The sequence below is a fragment of the Nematolebias whitei genome, chromosome 20 (genome assembly GCF_014905685.2).
Source record: "Nematolebias whitei isolate Nwh7 chromosome 20, NemWhi1, whole genome shotgun sequence".
NCBI lineage: Eukaryota > Metazoa > Chordata > Actinopteri > Cyprinodontiformes > Rivulidae > Nematolebias > Nematolebias whitei.
Window position 1 is genome coordinate 20924185 of NC_056517.1, and position 9633 is coordinate 20933817.

General features: G+C 38.6%; 1 protein-coding gene across 1 annotated transcript in view; it reads left to right on the forward strand.

Moving 5' to 3' along the window:
• Positions 1–9633, forward strand: part of tmtopsb (teleost multiple tissue opsin b) — a 104896-nt gene that overhangs the window by 36483 nt on the left and 58780 nt on the right.

Genomic DNA, 9633 nt, shown 5'->3' on the forward strand with positions numbered 1-9633 from the left:
ATATATATATATATATATATATATATATATATATATATATATATATACACACACATTTAATTAAATAATTTAATTAAATAATTTAATTAAATGTATCATTTATCATTTGTATCATTTGTTTAATGTATCATTTAATTATTTAATACATCATTAAATATACAATTAAATTCAAGGAAATGTCATTTTCAAGAATGTGTCTAATGATATTTACTTATTTAATGTTATTATTTAAAAGGTACATTTATTTATTTCATGGGACATTTATTCAATTAATTGTGTAGTTAATAATTTTATTGCATATTTAACGATTTAATGATGTACTGGATAATTAAAGGATACATTTAATTATTATGTATTTATTTATATTAATTTGTCACATTGCACCCTCCGTACTTCCACACCAAACTTTACTGAACAATTGCCAAACTGGTTGAATTACAACTTTTGTTGTTTGTTTGTTTTCCAGAGTTAGCTGGCTGTTGCAGCCCTTTTAAATCGGGTCGGCTCCAAAAATTAATCGGTTGAAGATTTGCAACCAATTTCTGAGAGTGTTTTTAAAATTTGTCATGTCATTCATGAAACATTTTGCCAACAGTCACAAACAAACAAACAAAACTTTATTGAATTTCTTTTATGAGTGGGTGATAAAGAGCCACTTTTAACTTATAAAAGCATCTGAAGCTATTTGCCAGAGCAAAATTTGAAGAATAAAACAAAATGAATGAAGCTCAGACAACTTGTAATTTGTGCCCTTATATTGTTTACAAATGGGTAAATTGTTATTTTGGCCCTGTCTTGTTTTTAGTGTGACAGTGAGTTTTGTGGTAATTCAAGCTTTATTTTTGCTTCATAAAGACTGAGCAGGACCATATAATAGGAACACAACATTGTGAAGTTTTAACAAAAGCCGAACACTTCAGGATGAGTAGAAAATTCTAAAACATTACGAGGCTAAACTTGAGATTTCTGTTTCACCAAACTGCCTGACACAAAACTATTCTCTGTGTGTTTGGTCATTAAAACCTTGTTGAGAAAACCAGGTTTAAAGAAAGTTAAGAGTCAAAGCTGGAAAAACTGAAGAAGGGAGCAGAGACAGACAGCACATTTGTGTTACTGACAGAATAACAGAAACACGTATTTAATAAATACTACTGAGGCATTTTATTAAACCTCAAGTACTTGTAGCTGGAGACCACTTCCACTGCAGATCCTCCTACATTCTGGGGAGGGGCAGGAGGGTAGGTGTGTTTGTTCCATCTTAAGTGCTCGACCATCTTCTTCGTCTTCTTCACATTGATGTGAAGGTTGTTCTTCCTGCACCAGCTCTCCAGGTGTTCCACCTCCTACCTGTAGCAAGACTCATTGTTTTGTGATGCATCCCACCACTGCTGTATCATCTGCAAACTTTATAATATGACAGCCTGGATGGGTAGGTGAACAGTCATATGTGAGCAGAGTGAACAGGAGAGGGCTCAACACACAGCCCTGAGGGGAGCCAGTGCTGAGGGTTATGGTGGAGGAGGAGAAGTTGTGGATCCTCACTGACTGCAATCTGTTTGTTAAGAAGTCTAGTATCCAGTTGCAAATGGAGGGGCTTAGTCCCTAGTGTGGATAGTTTGTCCATCAGGGTTTGGGGAATCATGGTGTTGAAGGAGTACAGAGTACAGTTTGTGGACCAACCTTTGTTTATGTAGCCGCACACTCCCCCTCCGCATGTCTTTCCCGTTTGTTAGCTGCAACGGTCCGCTCGAAAAAATATTTTCTATATTATATTTATATTTGATGATCTAAGCATGTTTTTAAAGGAGTTTTTAAAAGACAAAATCATTTATTAGATTATCCAAAAAAGTTCAATCTGGTCCTCTGGACATTAAAAAAAAACAAAAAACAAAACAAAGCAAAAAAATCTAGAAACGTTTCGTCTCTCATCCAAGAGACTTCCTCAGTCTGAGGACTTCTTCAGTTTTTTTTTGAATGTCCAGAGGACCAGATTGAACTTTTTTGGATTTTTCTACCTGGATTATTGAGCATGCATCAGGATATTTATTAGATTAGTTTGACTGCTGCACATTGGCATATTTAATAGAGCTGCCACCTCTCAGTGAGCAGGTTGCCAGTTCAAATTCCAGCCGGGAGACCTTTATGGGTGGAGTTTGCATGTTCTCTCCGTGCATGTGTGGGTTTTCTCTGGGTACTCTGTTTTCCTCCCACAGACCAAAAACATGCATGTTAGTCTGACTGGTGACACTAAATTGTCCCTAGGTGTTAGTGAGAGAGTGAATGGTTGTTTATCTCTGTGATGGACAGGAGACCTGTCCAGGGTGTCCTCTGCCTCTCACACAGTGACTGCTGGATATGGGCACAAGTGACCTGACATGAAAAGAAAGAAGTGGGTAAAGGTGATGGGTGGATAGATTAGTTTGAGTCAAAAATAATAATTTCTAAAGAAAAGTACAAGTATCTTGCATTATCCTCAGCATTTCCACAAAAATAATAAAAATAAATAATAACATAAAAAATGTTGCAATGCCTTTTAAAGCAGTGATTGTCAGTTTGTGGCCCATGAGCCATGTCTGGGCTGCAGATATTATAAAGTAACCATCGTAGCTTTCTCTGTAGAATGGTTGATCAAATATTGATGTCCAGCCCAGAGCAGCATGTGAAATTAGCAAAACATAACATTTTAGATCCTGCCCACAATCAAACTCTATATTCTTCAGAAAATGCTTCACACAACTGTAAATTACACACAATCACAAAAAAAGGAATAAGTGGATCAGAAAGGAGTCATGACAGTATTTGACCTGTCTTTATTCACTCCCATATGTGTACACAATTTTGTTCCAACTAAAGCACCACATGTGATGTGAATGACAATTAAGAACCTTGACCTTGATGATCAAACTCAACTCAGACGATGAAACACAGATGCAGACAGACACATGGGGATTACAGAAAATAAACATGGTTATTAAATAAACATAAACAAAAGGCTGATGTGGCAGCAACAACTTGCACTAAATCCAAAAAAGTTCAATCTGGTCCTCTGGACATTCAAAAAAAAAAAAAAAAAAGCAAAAAATCTAGAAACGTTTCGTCTCTCATCCAAGAGACTTCCTCAGTCTGAGGTGCTGTTTTCAGCTCAGTCTCTTAAATAGCACCTTCTCAGAGTGGATCAACCAGTTTGCTGCTGACAACCAAAACCAGCTGGTCACATGCTCAAGAAGGACCATCAGCCTAACAATGGATCATTAGCACACTGACGGCTGTTTACTATTCACAGAGGGCTGAGTGATACTAGCAATCACAGCATTGTAAGAGGGGGACAGTTGAACCCAGAGGCCTCCACCCCTGTTTAATGATGGACAGTTTCTTTTCACAAAGATGGCCTCCTTTACTCCTCTCTCAAACCATCGTTCCTCTCTGTCAAGGATGTGAACATCTTCATCCTTGAAAGAGTGACTGCTGGCCTGGAGATGAGTGTAGACTGCAGAATCCTGGCCTGATGATGTTGATCTTCTGTGCTGGGCCATCCTTTTGGCCAGTGGCTGTTTAGTTTCCCCGATGTAAGACTGATCACAGCCCTCCTGACACTGAACAGCATACACGATATTACTCTGTTTGTGCTGGGGGACTGGATCTTTGGGATGAACCAGTCTTTGCCGTAATGTATTTTGGGGTTTAAAAGCCACTGGGACGTTATGTTTAGAAAATAGACGTCTCAGTTTCTCTGATACTCCCTCAACATACGGAATGACCACTGGTCTGGGTTCCTCCTTTTCACCTGATGGCTGACTGGAGTCCTGTTTGGGTTTCTTCTCTGCTTTCAGGAAGGCCCAGTTAGGATATCCACATTGCTCTAGAGCCTGTTTTGTGTAGGATTTCTCCTTCTGCCTGGCTCCCGAGTTAGTGGGGATGCTGTCTGCTCTGTGATACAGAGTCCTGATGACTCCTAACTTGTGCTCCAAAGGGTGATGGGAGTCAAACTGCAAATACTGGTCTGTGTGGGTGGGTTTGCGGTACACCTCGGTTTGCAAATGTCCTCTATCAGAGACTGAGACCTCACAGTCCAAGAAAGCCAACTTGCCATTTTTTACATCTTCTTGTGTGAAATTGATGTATTTATCCACAGAGTTGATGTGGTCAGTAAAATGTTGGACTTCCTAAGATTTAATTTTAACCCAGGTGTCGTCAACATACCTGAACCAATGACTTGGTGGTGTCCCTGAAAAGGACGTCAAGGCTCTCTTTTCTACCTCCTCCATGTACAGGTTGGCAACAATAGGAGAAACTGGAGACCCCATAGCACACCCATGTTTCTGCCTATAATATTGCTCCCCATATGTGAAGTAGGTTGACTGCAGGCACAGTTTCAAGAGTTGACACAGTTGTTCTGTGGAAAGCGTGGTCCTGCTGCTCAGAGTGGTGTCTGATTTTAATCTTAAACTGACCACCTCTACTGCATCATCAACAGGAATGCACGTAAAGAGTGATGTGACATCAAAAGAGACCATTGTTTCATCAGTCTCCATGATGACATCCCTCACCTTATCCACAAAGTCCATGGTGTTCTGTATGTGGTGTTCTAAGCTGCCAACTAAAGGGATGAGTACAGACGCCAGATATTTGGAAACATTGTAAGTGACAGAGTTAATCATGCTAACAATAGGTCTTAAAGGTACACCTTGTTTGTGGATTTTAGGTAAACCATACAGACTAGGTGTGGCCTCCCCTGGGTACAGTCTGTGGTACAGAATACGGTCAATAACCTTGTCCTGCTCCAAAATTTTCAGGCAAACTATTAACTTCTTCTTGTAACCACTTCCTGGATCTCTTTTCAGAGGTTCATAAGTGGTTAAGTCACTAAGGAGTGTCATAACTTTCTCATGATAGTCTTTCTGGTTCAAAATCACTGTGCACCTTCCTTTGTCTGCTAGGAGAATGATGATGTTTTTTGTCCTTGCTAAGAGTGGTGAGTGCATCCCTCTCCTCTCTACTGATGTTGGAAGGTGGTGGTTTGGCATTGCTGAGGCAGGATGAAACTTTGATTTTGAGCTGTTCTGCTTCACCCTCTTTCATTTTGTTGTTGCGGATGGCTGATTCTGTGGCTGTGATCATCTCCACCAGAGGAATTCTACTTGGTGCAACCGCAAAGTTCAGTCCCCTGTCAAGAATCTCTGTCTCTGGCTGGGTGAGCTGTCTGTCAGATAAATTCTTCACCCACTTTTCTGTCTCCCTGGCATCTAATTGACTACTGGAGTGTTGTCCTACACTGAATGTGTTGTTATTGGAATAATGATGGTGTTGATGAGTTTTATGTTTTATGTTTTATGAGTTTTATCAACTAGTTTTACGTATTTAAGAGACTGAGCTGAAAACAGCACCTCAGACTGAGGAAGTCTCTTGGATGAGAGACGAAACCTTTCTAGATTTTTTGCTTTGTTTAGTTTTTTTTTTTTTTTATGTCCAGAGGACCAGATTGAACTTTTTTGGATTTTTCTACCTGGATTATTGAGCATGCATCAGGATAACTTGCACTAAACAACAAGGAGCACTAGAAGGAGGACCAAGAAGTTTGACATTTATCCAAGACAATGAGCCGCTGCTGGACTAGTGATTGGAAGTGGTTTAAATAGAACTGAGGGAGAGTGGAAAGTGACAGCACCCCGGATGATTGCTAATTAAAAACAGGTATGAGTAGGGCTGCGTACCGAACCGAGGTTCTTTTATGGCACCGACCAAACTGCACCGGTCGGTGTATGTATTGAAATTTCACTTTTTTTCGGTGTCAAGTTTAGGTATGTAGATGAACATATACTGTGATATATTCATAAATTAAACGGATTCATTCATTTTTCTGGACTGAATAATATCATGTGTTGAATTATTAAATGTGGACGGAAACGTGTTTATCTTTGACTCACCAACAACAGTGGGTCATTTATTTAAAAACGATTTAAACACATCACACATTTACATTAATTTGGCAAATTGAAAAATAACAACATGGCTAATTTAGCAAGCTGTACAATTAGAAACCATACGGCGATGGTTGAAAACCTTGCTTCACAACAGACATTTCTGAAAATATCTGGAATGATTCCTAGCAAAAAGAAGAGTTTAAAGATGGAAATTGAAGTTTAAGTTGAGAGAGATGGGTGAGGGAATTTGTCTGTTATAACCAGAACAACACGCTCCTTTGGACCAGCTTAACCCAACGGTACGCTTTGCGGTTGAAGATCGACTTTTTACCTTTCTGAAGATATGTCAGTTCCGGCGTAATGTTCCACTTCAAGCCACTTTTCAGCGTCTCCGTAAGGATAGTAGGGAACCGTTCGGAGTCGTGAGATCATCCAGAACAGACTTCATAGTTCCTCTGAACTTCTCTCGTCCAGCTTAGTTGCAGATGTCCTGAGCATGCTGCATTCCAGCATTCTGAACTCTGCTGCTCTCGGAACTAACTCACAGCATTCTCTCAGCGTTCTCCTGAGCGTTCTTCCCAGAACTACTCAGAACTTCTCAGAACTTCAGAACTGCCGTGAACTAGGAAGTGTTGCACCTTTTAAAAGAGGTCACTTCCGGTTCATTTGAGAACTTTCTGATTGGTCAATGACCAGAACAGAGGTGTGTTTTGTGATGTAAGAGGTTATTAAAAGTCAAGGAAAAAGATTAAGATTGTTTAAGAACAGACAGAAAATTGTTATGAAGATTCCAGACTTCGTGGAGTCAATTCTCTAGTATCTTTCTGTAAAAGTTAAACATGACATTTCTTTTTCAGTAAACTTGCAGTTGACCGAAACTTGACCTTTGACCAACTTACAATTTGCTAATTGAAGACAGAAAATCAGACAATGCATCATTAACCTGATTTCTACTTTGAATGAGGATTAAAAATCACTAATACTGTTTCACAGTTGATTTAAAATGAGTAGTTCACTTCAACATTTGAAAATGGTTTGAACTAAACACAATTTGATTATCAAAACATTTGTAAAATAGTAATGATAATAGAAAAAGAGAGTGCTCTTTCAATTGATCAGTGCAGGACACTTAGAAAGTCTCTGGATGAACTTAATCTTGTGTTTCTGGACTCAAATCAATGAAATAACAGTTCTTGTCCCAGAAAGGCCCCCAAGGCCAGGATTTGACCTCAGGCCTAGTTCACTACAGGTATTAGCTGTAAGGTGTGTCGTGGACCGTTACCACGTCGTGTTCAAGACAGCTGAGACATCGCCCTCGGTATAAAAGATTTATTTGACAAACAGGAGTTACAGGTGTTCAGAGACAAACAATTACATTTGTAAAATATATGCATATATTTGGAGCATTAAAAGAACGAACCGTCTCGGTCTGGTCTTCCCCGGAAATGCTCGCTGGGCGTGTGTCATTTCCGGCTTTTATCAAAGCTTGAGAAAGCTAGCTCTTCTGATTGGTTTAGCCCTTCGGTTGCCATGGTTACTGGTCTAGCCCGCCCCCTGAAGGACGTTATACATTCCACAGATAAGTTTATGGCTCACTGAAATCGGTTCTTTGTTTTAGCTCTGTTTCAGTTTAACTGGATTATACCAAATGATCTTGAGTTAAAGTTATTTTCTTTCTAGGAATAATTAATAACTATTAATTATTAACTAACTCATGTTTATGTGTTCTTAATTTATCCCTCTGACTTATACTGGTGTTTTAGTTCAGTTGAAGTCACCCCACTTTACTGTGAAGATTAAACCTGTATTCTCTCATCTAAACTAACCCATCATCAAACAATGGTTAAACGATTAAATGCTAATTGTTATTATTAAGAGAGAACCTGAGGGATTTTATTTAGTCAAACTATATTAAGTCTAAATTAAAGAAATGTGTTCTAGCTTTATTTATGTTAATCAGTCTGCTATCTGACATGATTTGATTGCTTGTAATATATCAAATGTGAACTTGTAAAATTATCATTAGCTAATATAAGATTATATGTAAAGGTAAAATAGTTAGAATTAGTAAACATTTTCTATAAATATAGTTCAACCCTTGAAGAAAGACACACACACACTTTGTATAACATGACATTTGAATGCTTGATAGGAAATATAAAAAGGTATAAAAATATGAAATCCAACAATCCCTCTTTTGAGCTCCCCATATTCATGGGAGATCACACCCTTATGGATGTGTCCAGATGGAAGTGAATTACACTGCCACCGCACCCAAACTTACTCCAGCCCTCCAGGGGTCCTGGACCAGACCCCCTGGTTCAAACCCTTCAAAAACCTGTAAAAAATACCAAATGCATAAACCTTTATAAAAATACAAAAACGCAACACTCCTAGTAAAAGATAAATGCCCAACACACCAAAATAAGTAAAAATCTACCCTAATACCAAAATTGACCTCCTGTTAAACCACCTTTAAAATACCTTGTGGTATTTTTAGAATGATGAAATGCCCAATTGAATGAAGTAAATTTTTGAATAGTTAAGAGTTTCCAATTGAATCCACGACCCTTCTCTGGTTGTTTTTCAGAATGACTGAAAGGAAAGACAAAACACTCATGTAGTATGACATATACTGGATATATTCATACATTTCACGGGTTCTTCATTTTTCTGACTGTGTAACATGCGTGCATTGAATTTAACAGAAATGTAACGAGAGACGTTATTTATCTTTGACCCATCAAAATGAATGCGGTCATTTATTTACAGAATCAAAGTTTAACATCAAACATTTACATTAATTTGGCAAAATATGAAAATAACAACAGCATAGTTTTACCGGAAATGAGAACAATACGGCGATTGTTTTCACTTTTCAGTTAAAACGGCAGACATGACTTAATCAGTTTTACAATCAGGAAAATCATACGGCCATGATTTTCCGTTGCATCACCACAGACATTAATGAAAACATCTGGATTAATTTTTAGGAGAAAGGAGAGTTTAAGATGGAAAATGGAGATTTATCTTACAGAGAGATGTGTGAGGGAATTTATCTGTGGTACCAGAACAACACGCTCTTTGGAGAATAAGCTTGGCCCACGGTACGCTCGGTCGAAATAGAACTTTTACCTGGCAGATGATAATCAGCGTCGGTGTAGAGTTCTCCTTCTGACTCTTTCAGCGTCTCCGTGAGGACAGCCAAACCCTTAGGAGTCATGTGAGGTTATCCAAACAGAAGTTATAATCCCCAAGATCGTCTCTGGATTCTGGATTCCAATAGAAGCATCCTGGACGCCTGCGTTAGCATCCAAGAACTCTGAACTCTTTAACTCTCTTCAGAGAGTTAAACTCTGGAACTCTTCTCCAGGAAAAACTTTCAAGCTCTGAAAAACTCCTCTCGTTGAACTGGAAAGTCGCCACATTTAAATGGGTTCGACTTCCGGGTCATTTGAGAGCTTTTTGATTGGTCGATGGACCAGAACAGAGGTGTGGTTTGTGATGTAAGGTGTTATGGAAAGTCAAGGATTGTTTAAAACAGACAGAAAGATTATTGGAGAAAACCAGTCTCAGTGGCGTCTCTTCTCCTAGTATCTGCTGTAAAAGTTAAACATGACATTTCTTTTCAGTAAACTTTTTAGTTGACCGAAGCCTGAACTTTGACACACACTTACAAACTTGCTCATTGAAGACAGAAAAATCAAGAAAT